Raw genomic sequence first — 9,485 nt, 5'->3', positions numbered from 1 at the left:
AAAAAAAAAAAAAAAAAAACAATTCTTAAAATTTTAAAAACGTAATCTTGTCCTAATGAGGACACAATTGTGTTTTGGATATACAATATTCTACAGATCTTTTTTGTTTGTTTGTGTTTTTATATCAATTTTGCATGTTTAGTTCATTTTTGGGCATTTTTGAAAACGTTCACTCAGAAATAAATACTTTTTGTGGAACCAAAAGCTTTTAACTCATGGCAAAGAGCTTAGACATCACTGGTTTAATCTATGATGTCACAACTGAGAAAGTTCTGCCTGTACAAGATTTAAAAGTAAAAAAAAAATCCTAAGTATTGCATTTCCTTTTTAAAATGCAGCTCCGATTTTATTTTCACAGCACAAAAAAAACCCCTGCGTTATCTGGAAAATCTGACAGACGTGTCTCAGATACTGTATCATTATGAGCAAGGTTATTTTGTGTAATCCGAGGCGATAATTTGAAAGATTTTGATCCAAAGTTATTCACCTAACTGGTCAAAGCAATTGTGTGCATATTGATCTTAGCTGTGAGCCAGGATTTGTCTGTAATCCCACACTTCTCTAAAGCAGAAAGATTAAACAGAAAACCCCAGAGTTCACTGACAAGTTGACTGATCGCTGGCAACATTGCGAGAGAGAGAGAGAGAGAGAGCGAGGGTCCTCTCTGCCGTCTGCGTTTGACTCTTTTGTTGCCGGAAGCCTCCAGACAGCAAAGCGGTGGCTTCTGACATACCCGACGGAAAAGCGATGCCCGCAGCTGAAACGGATCTGAGCTGACAGACAGTCGGGTTCCTGTACCCTCGGCGAGCTCGGCATCCCGCTCCAACGGAGGCCCGGCGGTGGCAGAGGGCTTTGGTTTCCCCCCTGGAGTCTCAGGCATGAGCGGACACACGCAGAAACGCACACATCCAGCCGGCGTGCCAAATTCCACAGGGCTGTGGAGGCGATCAGGGCAGATGAGGAAAGGCAAGCGAGTGGCACTGAGAGAAATGGACGTATTTAACCCCTAATTTGTCGTCTTCTTCTAGAAGAAATTCTGCAGCTGCTTTGATTCGTTCGGGGGAAAAAAAACAACAAAAAAACAAGTTACTCTGTATCCCATGAGGGGTGTTTTTTTTCCTTCCTGGTAACGTATTTGGGAAATTCCTGCCCTCTCTTTGAATACGTTCGACAAGCAGCTCTTTGAGAGCCGATGTCACTGATCAGACAGCAGTGTTTGGAGTCAGCTTAAGCCACACAGCCAGGTTACTCATGCGTGGGGCGCAAGGCCCGCTCCAAGTGTGTTTAGCCAGAGGAAAGCAACACATGTACTGTACATACAGCGGCCCCAGGCTCGCCTGTTTGTGTGTTCCCACATGCGAGCAGGAAGTGGCACTGGCGTGCTGGACTTTGGTTTGCATTTCTGTTTTTGCCAAATTGGCAGACGTCCTCAAACGCACAAAATGAAACGAAACTCTTTTACAGAGGAGAAAATAACATTTAGGGCTTCAGATGATAGAAAATATCCAGTGCGTGATGTCAGTGTACATCCCTTTGAGTGCCGGGAGTGTGAGGATAGAAAGTTAATAGAAGCTCAGACAGCTTATTCGAATAATTGGTATTCGAATAAGAGTAGTACTCGTGTAAAAGTAAAAAGCAGCCATCCAAGATTAGAAAAAAGTATGTGGTGAGGAGATTACTGTGATCATAACATTAATTTAGTATTTTAAAACGATGTCTTTATGCAGTGCACTTTCTGGCATCGCCACTAATAAAAATGTAGGCAGAAGAGACACTTTTGCAAATACATTTTATTCACTATGAAATTAAAACTTACAATAACATCTATCCATGTTGCAGCATATCATCCAGTGATGATATCTACTGCTTATTGAATATTCTCTTGACCTTCAAGAGAATAACGGTCAGCAATAACGTTAGAGCAACAAAGCTTGTGAAGAAAACAAGAGGTCTCACTTCAGCACAAACTCCATTCAGGAAAGTTACTCACAGTGGATGTAGTGATCGTGAGTTTGTTCATGTTCTACTTCGTCTCACAGTAACAGAAATCTTTATGTTCCCAAAGTATTCTGCTTCTAAAAAAAGGACTGGGACATGTAAAGGAAAGAGAGCCAAAGACCCTTCAGCCCATCAAAGCAGTCAAACAAAAGACCTCGGCTTAAACGCTGTCATTACCCGACGCTTCAACCTCTTATTTGTCGCACCGGAACACAACAATCCTGTAAGATGTCTTGAGTAAAGACACGACAGATGCTATTTAGGCTTGTAAAGTCTAAAAATACATCTTAGGGGCAGGGGTGGGGACTGATTTTGCAAGTCTGCAGGTGGGATCTTTGAACAAGCGATCCTACAGAGTACATCCATCAGTAAGAGTAACATTTGTAACATGAGGACATAGCTTAGCCATGCACCGCCAGTCGCACTGAATGTAAACTATTCATGTCTTGAGGGGATTACACACTGCATGTTCTGACTCTGAGGGGTGTCGCTGCTGTTCTCAGGGTGCTGCAGGGTGGTTAGAGGTCACCAGGGGACTTCCAGCGGTCGTTCCTCCTCATTTCAAAACTTCACACAATGACAAATGTGAGCTTCAAAGGCTGGCTGTTATGTAAAATCAACTTTTTTGAGATGCATATCATGTTTTAATGTTATTTCTTCATCAAAAACATACCTGTGTTGCTTTTTAAAATTTTTTTAAACATACATTTTGAGTGTTCACCACCTCATCTTCGCCACTCGGCTCCCCCAGACTAGTGACAGCAGCAATTAGCAAACACCTGGAGAAACAGCCTGTCTTCTCACACAAACTATTTCTTAGTTCAACGCTCTTTATTAGATCAATCTTGTTTCTGTTTTACATCAATTCAGTTCCTCCTTAGTGATTCTAGCTTACGTCTTTTTTCTTGTGTCTAGTTATTTTTTTGTTGCTCTAGTTTAATTATGTTTCTCAGGTCTAGTGATTCTTCAGTGTTGGATTTATTCCCTCGCCCCTTTGCCACTCTTTCTCACTCTCTCTCCCCTCACACCTGCAGCCTGTTGGCTCATCAGTCCAGGTGTTTTGTTCCATTATTCACCCTCGCAGTATTTAAACGCTTCTCTTGCCCACACTTCTTACTGGCGCTTTCTGTTCTTCCCTGTGTCCTTGACAACTTATTCCTTGGATTTATGGTTTTTGCTCTGCTCTGGCTCCCTGTGCTCCCTCGGTTTTTTAAATTAATTTATTTTCATTTTTCATTAAAACTTTCTACATGATCCATTCTCCCAGCTCCTGCCTGCATTTTGGTCCATTCTCAAACTCACACATTGTGACAGTTTTAGCTGCTGTTAAACATTTTCGGGGCTTTTTCAGAAGCATAGCATTCGCTTTATGTGATCTACGTTTATTGGAGCCCCAAACCGTGTCAGCTCTTTCTTTAATATTCTATCAACTTTGTGCAATGAAAGAACTAAACAGTGCCCAGCATAATGCTGCCATGACATGCTCGACTGATCCAGTTTGAAAGTCTCTGTGTTTCTGTCACTGTAACCAGACACATCGATCCTTGTCTCACCGACACTTGGCTTGTCCATGAGAAGAGCTAAAAATTCAAGTCAAGCAAAAAGTAAGTTTTGGGATAAGCTCTGCTTTCATCTGTGCATTAATTCTAGTCTTTATTTATAATTTTTGAAGTTGCATGTTGCACAATCATCCACACTAAACAAATAACAGCGCAAATAAATCTTTAAAACCCCAAATTAATCTCCTTCCTACACACGAGTTACATTTTTGTGCTTTCTTATAAAAGCAGCAGAATCCAAGCCCCATGTCAGGTAGCTCATACCATACATACCTTTTTTTTTTTTTTTTCTCGTAGTAGGCAGTAAGGCAGAGAGCATTTTTAGATACATTGTTATTACAGTGGCCCTGGATAATTTCAGTGCTGACAAGGCCAATCTTGATGCATTACCACTGTGGGCGAAACTTCAAAGAACATCACGTCATTTAGCTGAACAGAGGATCAACGGAACGTAGAGACGCCGCCTTCAGCCGTTACTTATGAAATGATATGAAAAAAGTAAAATAAAAAATCACCGAAAGAGGAAGTAGACCATCTTGAGGTCATTTTATACTAATTTAAAAATGAAGCAGGGCAAAGTAAGTTCATTATTGCTGGACTAAAATCTGTTTGGGCCTCTATTCAAACCTAATTTGATGCTACATCCAAACCATGTGTAGAGAAATTAAAAACTTTTCCATTAGGGCACTGCAAGGGTCGAGAGCGGGAACGCTTCATTCCTTTCAGTTGATCTCAGTTCACAAGCAGCTCGATTTAGATAATACTCTTCCTGACCTTAAATGGCCGGCGGTGCCAACGGCAGAACTACAAAGACCAAAGCAACTCGTGCTTCAGACCTAATCTAGTTTGGGTCCAGCTGAAAAACTTGCCACTTTTTGTTTGTGTGTTGCAGCAGGTGCAGGAAAATGACCTTTTGTCGTTTCATTTTTATGAGACGGAAGTGATGTGTTTAATTCCTGCTGACCTCCGGCGTGGGGCAGGTGATGAACCTCACGTTGTTGATTTGCGTGTTGGTATATGAGTATTTGTGAGCATGATTGGGTAAAAAGGAGCTTTGACTGGAAAAGTTCAGGGCAAGTGCGGCCCACTTAAAGACAAAACTTTAAAGGATTTTCTCTGAGAACTGCTAAAAAAAGATGAAAAGAAAATTGAAATAATTTATGAAGGTTTTAAAACTTTTGTCCATTGTTGCACTTTCCAACATGGACTTAAATACAAGACAGTTATGGAAGAAAATCTGGTAGATGCTGCAAAAAGAGAGTTAAGACCAGAATGGAGATGCCTGTGTTGGAATAGCCTAGTCAAAGCCCAAACCTATATCCAACAGAGAATTTGTGATGACGTTCACAGACTGAGAAGATCTGGTCAACTTTCAGTATCTACATATGCACAGATCGCAGAGATGGACCTCCAAGACTTTGATGTGCAGTTTGACAGAAAGATCTTTCTACAAAGTATTCTGAACCCAAATGAACAGCTCTCTCTCTTTTATGACTTTTATTTGTAAGAAAAAATAAATAAAAAAATCAAAACCACACATCATTTTCCTTCCTCTTTACAATAATGCACTTTGTGTTCGTCCCGTCCGTTGCAGTTCGTGGATGAAATAAAAAGTGGAAAGGTTCAGAGGTTTTTTTTTGTTTTCTCAGCACTGTGTATATATTCCATTCGTATATGTTTGGAGCTCTTCTGAATGCCTTCGCTGCTTCCTGTGAGCTGTTGTGACTGGTCTGGCCTTTCTGAGCTCCAACAAAAACAAAACAGTCCTGGGCACAGACAGACAAGTGGGTAGAAAAGAGTCCTTTGTGATGCCATCTATCGAGGACATCCATTAAGATGACTGGCAGCCTAAACACATTAGCGGGGGAAAAAAAAAAAAAAGGCATCCCCCTTCAAGTTCGGGCAGCACGTCAGGCGCGTAACGGAGCATGTTTCTTTAAGAATGTAAGGTGGGTGAGCCCCTCTCCCTGACGCACGCCTGGCATGCAAACATAAATTTAGCAGCAACGTGTTTGCTGTTGAGGGGAACCAAATATCTGGAAGCGTCCGCGGAGTGTCATGTCGTCTCCGTCCTGTCTCGGCTGACTTTCGCCTTCTTCCTCCTCCGCTTGGGAACCGGAGCGCAGAGCGGAGAGCGGAGCGGAGCGGACCGCTTTCTGGTTCTGAACAGGAGAGCCGGGACGTTCAGAGGCGTCACTCAACGGCTTGAAATTACTTTGAGTCTGTTTGCGTCCGAGATGATGAGTTGGAGCGGCTCGTGGACGGCTGGACTGCTTCTCCTGGCTGTGTGCGCCAAGGTAAAAACCCGCAGCGCTTTTCACCCCCCCACGTTTATGCCTGCGACACTGGAGAAAGAGGCGCGTCATTTCAGTTTGACAGGATTTATTGAAATCATGGGGAAGTAAAGCGAGGGACACCTGCTGCTTTAGCTCTATCCCCAAAACAGAATCAGGTGTTTTTTTTGTCACAGTAAGTAAAAAAAAAAAAAAGAAGACTAATATATAAAGATGAAGGATTATACAGTAGTTGGTGATGAACTTTTCCCTCTTTTGAGTCGATGTCAGTGTTTCACATTTCCATCCTAAAATATGTTTTCCTCAACATCCTCAGCTAAAGCTGAAAGTCTGAGACTGCTGGTGTGAATAAATAAGGGCATTCTGGAAAGATAAGTCAGATGTTGGGCTGCATTTTCAGCAAATGCTCAAAAATAAAATGTGGGGAAAATCACCTGAAACTAACATATACAAGTTTAAATTCATTACAGCAATATAGTTAAAACAGATGGATACGAAAAACGGTACAATACCAATAACATTCAATAAAAACCGCTCTCCTCATGCCAGTTTAAACATGGCTTATAGGCTTTGATCTGCTCAATCATTTATAAACCTTTGAAGAAATAAAATGAGGGCAGCTCCTTCAAGTGAAGTTCATCCTGATGCAGATTCCAAGCCGAGGATCTGTGAAACGAAAAGCTTTCTTTCTTTTCTTCTTTTTTTTTTTTCAACCAAAGTCAGTGCGGACTCCAGGAATAGTCAAGAAAAATAATCAGCAATAAAGAATTTACATAAATTAAGATCTCTGAGTGAAAGCTGTTGTAGTCGGCCGATGCCAATATTTAGAAATCAAATCAATGGAAAGCCATGGATCTAATTTGTTTGCTTCTTTTAATAACCATAATTATTGATAATGATTCTGTTTTACTTTGTACAGCCCTTTTCTGGCAATAGGACAACACTTAGCCTATTTCACAAGATCGGAGCATAAACAGAGCGTGATCTTTGACTGTCCCTCTTATGATCGCTCTAGTGGCGGGTCTTCTCTTGTCTCTCTTTCTCAAACTCGGTCCGACCAAAGCACTTTGTTCCTCATCCAGCTTTGTTTGTCACATTTCCACTTGTTCTTAACCGTACACACAAGTTTGACAAGAAGCTACTTGTCCTGCTGACATTTTATGACCTAAAAGGATCAACAAATTGCTCTCTACTGGAATGGCATCTTCTATACTCTTTACCGTTTTGAAGACGGGCTGAGAGAAATGCGGTTCTGTGTCATGTCATGCTAGAGTCCTGACGGTAAACACTAAAAGTGTCAAGCTCAATCAGAGTTCTGTCAATAACTTACGTATTTAATATTCTACCAGACGTATTACCTATTGATATTCGTCACGTCATATCGAGACAGTGAATGAATTTTTTCCGATGAGGATTTTTTATTTTTTTTACTAAACTGATGAATATACCTTCTAAATTATCATCATGTATTCGTTTCAGGGCTCACAGTCTCTGTGAGGTAAGGCTGCTGTCCTACTGATGTCTGCACACAACAACTATAGTCCTCCTGAATGTTTTCCGTCTCACAGCAGAACCTAGAAAATGACTCGGTAGCTTTTATCCTCAAGTGGTCAGCAGATGACTGTTGCTCCCATCTGTGCGAGGCGTGAGCGAGCAGCGGGACGGGGTGGGATGTGGAGGTCAAGGGGTCAAGCAAGTGAACATCTCTGCTCTTCAGTGGCTTTCATCCATCTGCAGTTGCTGCATGACAGAATGGCAGAAGAATGAGATTGCATCCAAGTGCGGCTCCTGAAAGTTGCGTTTGTTGGTATGGGGGCCAAATTGCCTGTGTCTTCATTCCTATATGGAACAGACTTTCTTTTGTTGGTGACATAATAAGCTGTTTTCTTCTCTTGCTTATGTAAAGGGGCTGAAAAATTGAGTCCATGATTATTATTATTTTTTATTAGCTCTGTCCTCGATTTATTCAGACTCATTTCCAGCCACTTGACTGATTGTTTGCCGTCCCCTGCAACTATTCAATAAATTAGCACAAAACTACAACATTTAAATCAAAATCTACTTACCAAAATGTTAGATGCAAAACAAAGTGATCATCTTTCTTTTCCAAGCTTTCTGGTTTCCTTTTCTTTTCTTGGTCTGCTCATTGACTTGGACTCTAAAGTACACCTTAGTTCATCCAAATCTGCATTAAAATTTGGTCGAATACAGCACGTGTTTGCTAATGAAGACTGACCTTGGTCCGGTTTTTGTTGCTGGGAACAGACACATTTTTTTTCAGCTTTCTTCAATCGAGCCCAAAATAATGAGCAAACTTGATGCCTTTCATTTAACATGAAAAATGTGTTAAAACATTAGAAGTTTTGGATCTACAATCCCCTTCCTACAAAAAAACAAACAAAACAGATTTGTTTAATTAATATAATTCATGCTTAGTTTATTGTTGCGTATGTAAATAAAAATCACAAATTTTTTTATAATTTTGGTTTTTAAATGATGTTTTTTTTTGCTTGTACTTACTTTTGAGCTGACAAATTTGACCTTCATGGCATCCCTCTTGTATTTTTTTTTCTTAAACTTGATTCAACTTGAAAGCTATCGATTTACATTAATTGGTTTCAAAATTCTAACGTTGAACCTCAATAATGTTATAACGCATACATTTGAAGAAGGAGATCAATGATACTTCAGTGACAAATGATTAAAATTTCTTGTGATCTTCTCTTTGGTTGTGTCATAATCTTAGTTTATTCCTGTGTGTTTCTCTTCTTAGTTTATTCTCTGTTATTACACTTGTTTGTTCTCCTCTGTGTTTTCTGTGGCAATTAACCTCCTTGGCTCAGTTTCCTCTCACAGCTGTTCCACATTCCTCAGATTAACTCACCTGGATCCAGTGTCATTCTCCTCCCTGTCCTCAGTGTAGAAGCTCCCTGGTTGTCACTGATCTTCACTGGATCTTCCAGATACCTACTCCTAATTCATAAAACGTGACAGAGCTTTTAGCATGCATCTTCTAAATGCAAGTGATATTTAATAATCTGGAATGGTCCCATCAGGATTCCGACTTGAATCTGATGGAGAATTTGTGGAGGAAGCTAAAGATTAGGGTGATGGGAAGGATATCTTCCAAATGCAAAGGCTTGAGAAATCATCTCCAAAGATAGTGATGGCACCAGTGGAACACTGGTCAGCAGTTGTAAGAGTGGATTAATCACTGTGAAAACCAGATTAAAGATTAAAAACAAGGATGTAAATAATTGCAACATGCTGTTTCTTCTATGGTAATGAAAGTAAATCAGTTTCTCCCCCCTTAAGCAGCTCCATTGTTTTACTATCTTGTGAGAAATGCCTGAAAGAAACTATTTGGTTAAATGTAAAATCTAATTCTGATAATTTGGGGGCTCAACAGCGCATCTGGCCTGGTTGCAATGTGACAAAAATGTGAAGAGTTAAGCAGTCGGGATGCTTTCGCACAACGACGTAGGTTAACAGTCATTTTTCAGATGAAACGTGCTTCAAATTATACGGCTTTGCAGAATAACTGGCGAATTACATCGTGAATGTCTTTCCACATGTGATGGACATAATTCAGCCCTGATTGCAGCATATGGCTGCCACACTCACTTCACCACAT

Source organism: Poecilia reticulata, linkage group LG18 (genome assembly GCF_000633615.1).
Source record: "Poecilia reticulata strain Guanapo linkage group LG18, Guppy_female_1.0+MT, whole genome shotgun sequence".
NCBI lineage: Eukaryota > Metazoa > Chordata > Actinopteri > Cyprinodontiformes > Poeciliidae > Poecilia > Poecilia reticulata.
This window is presented reverse-complemented; position numbering follows the sequence as displayed.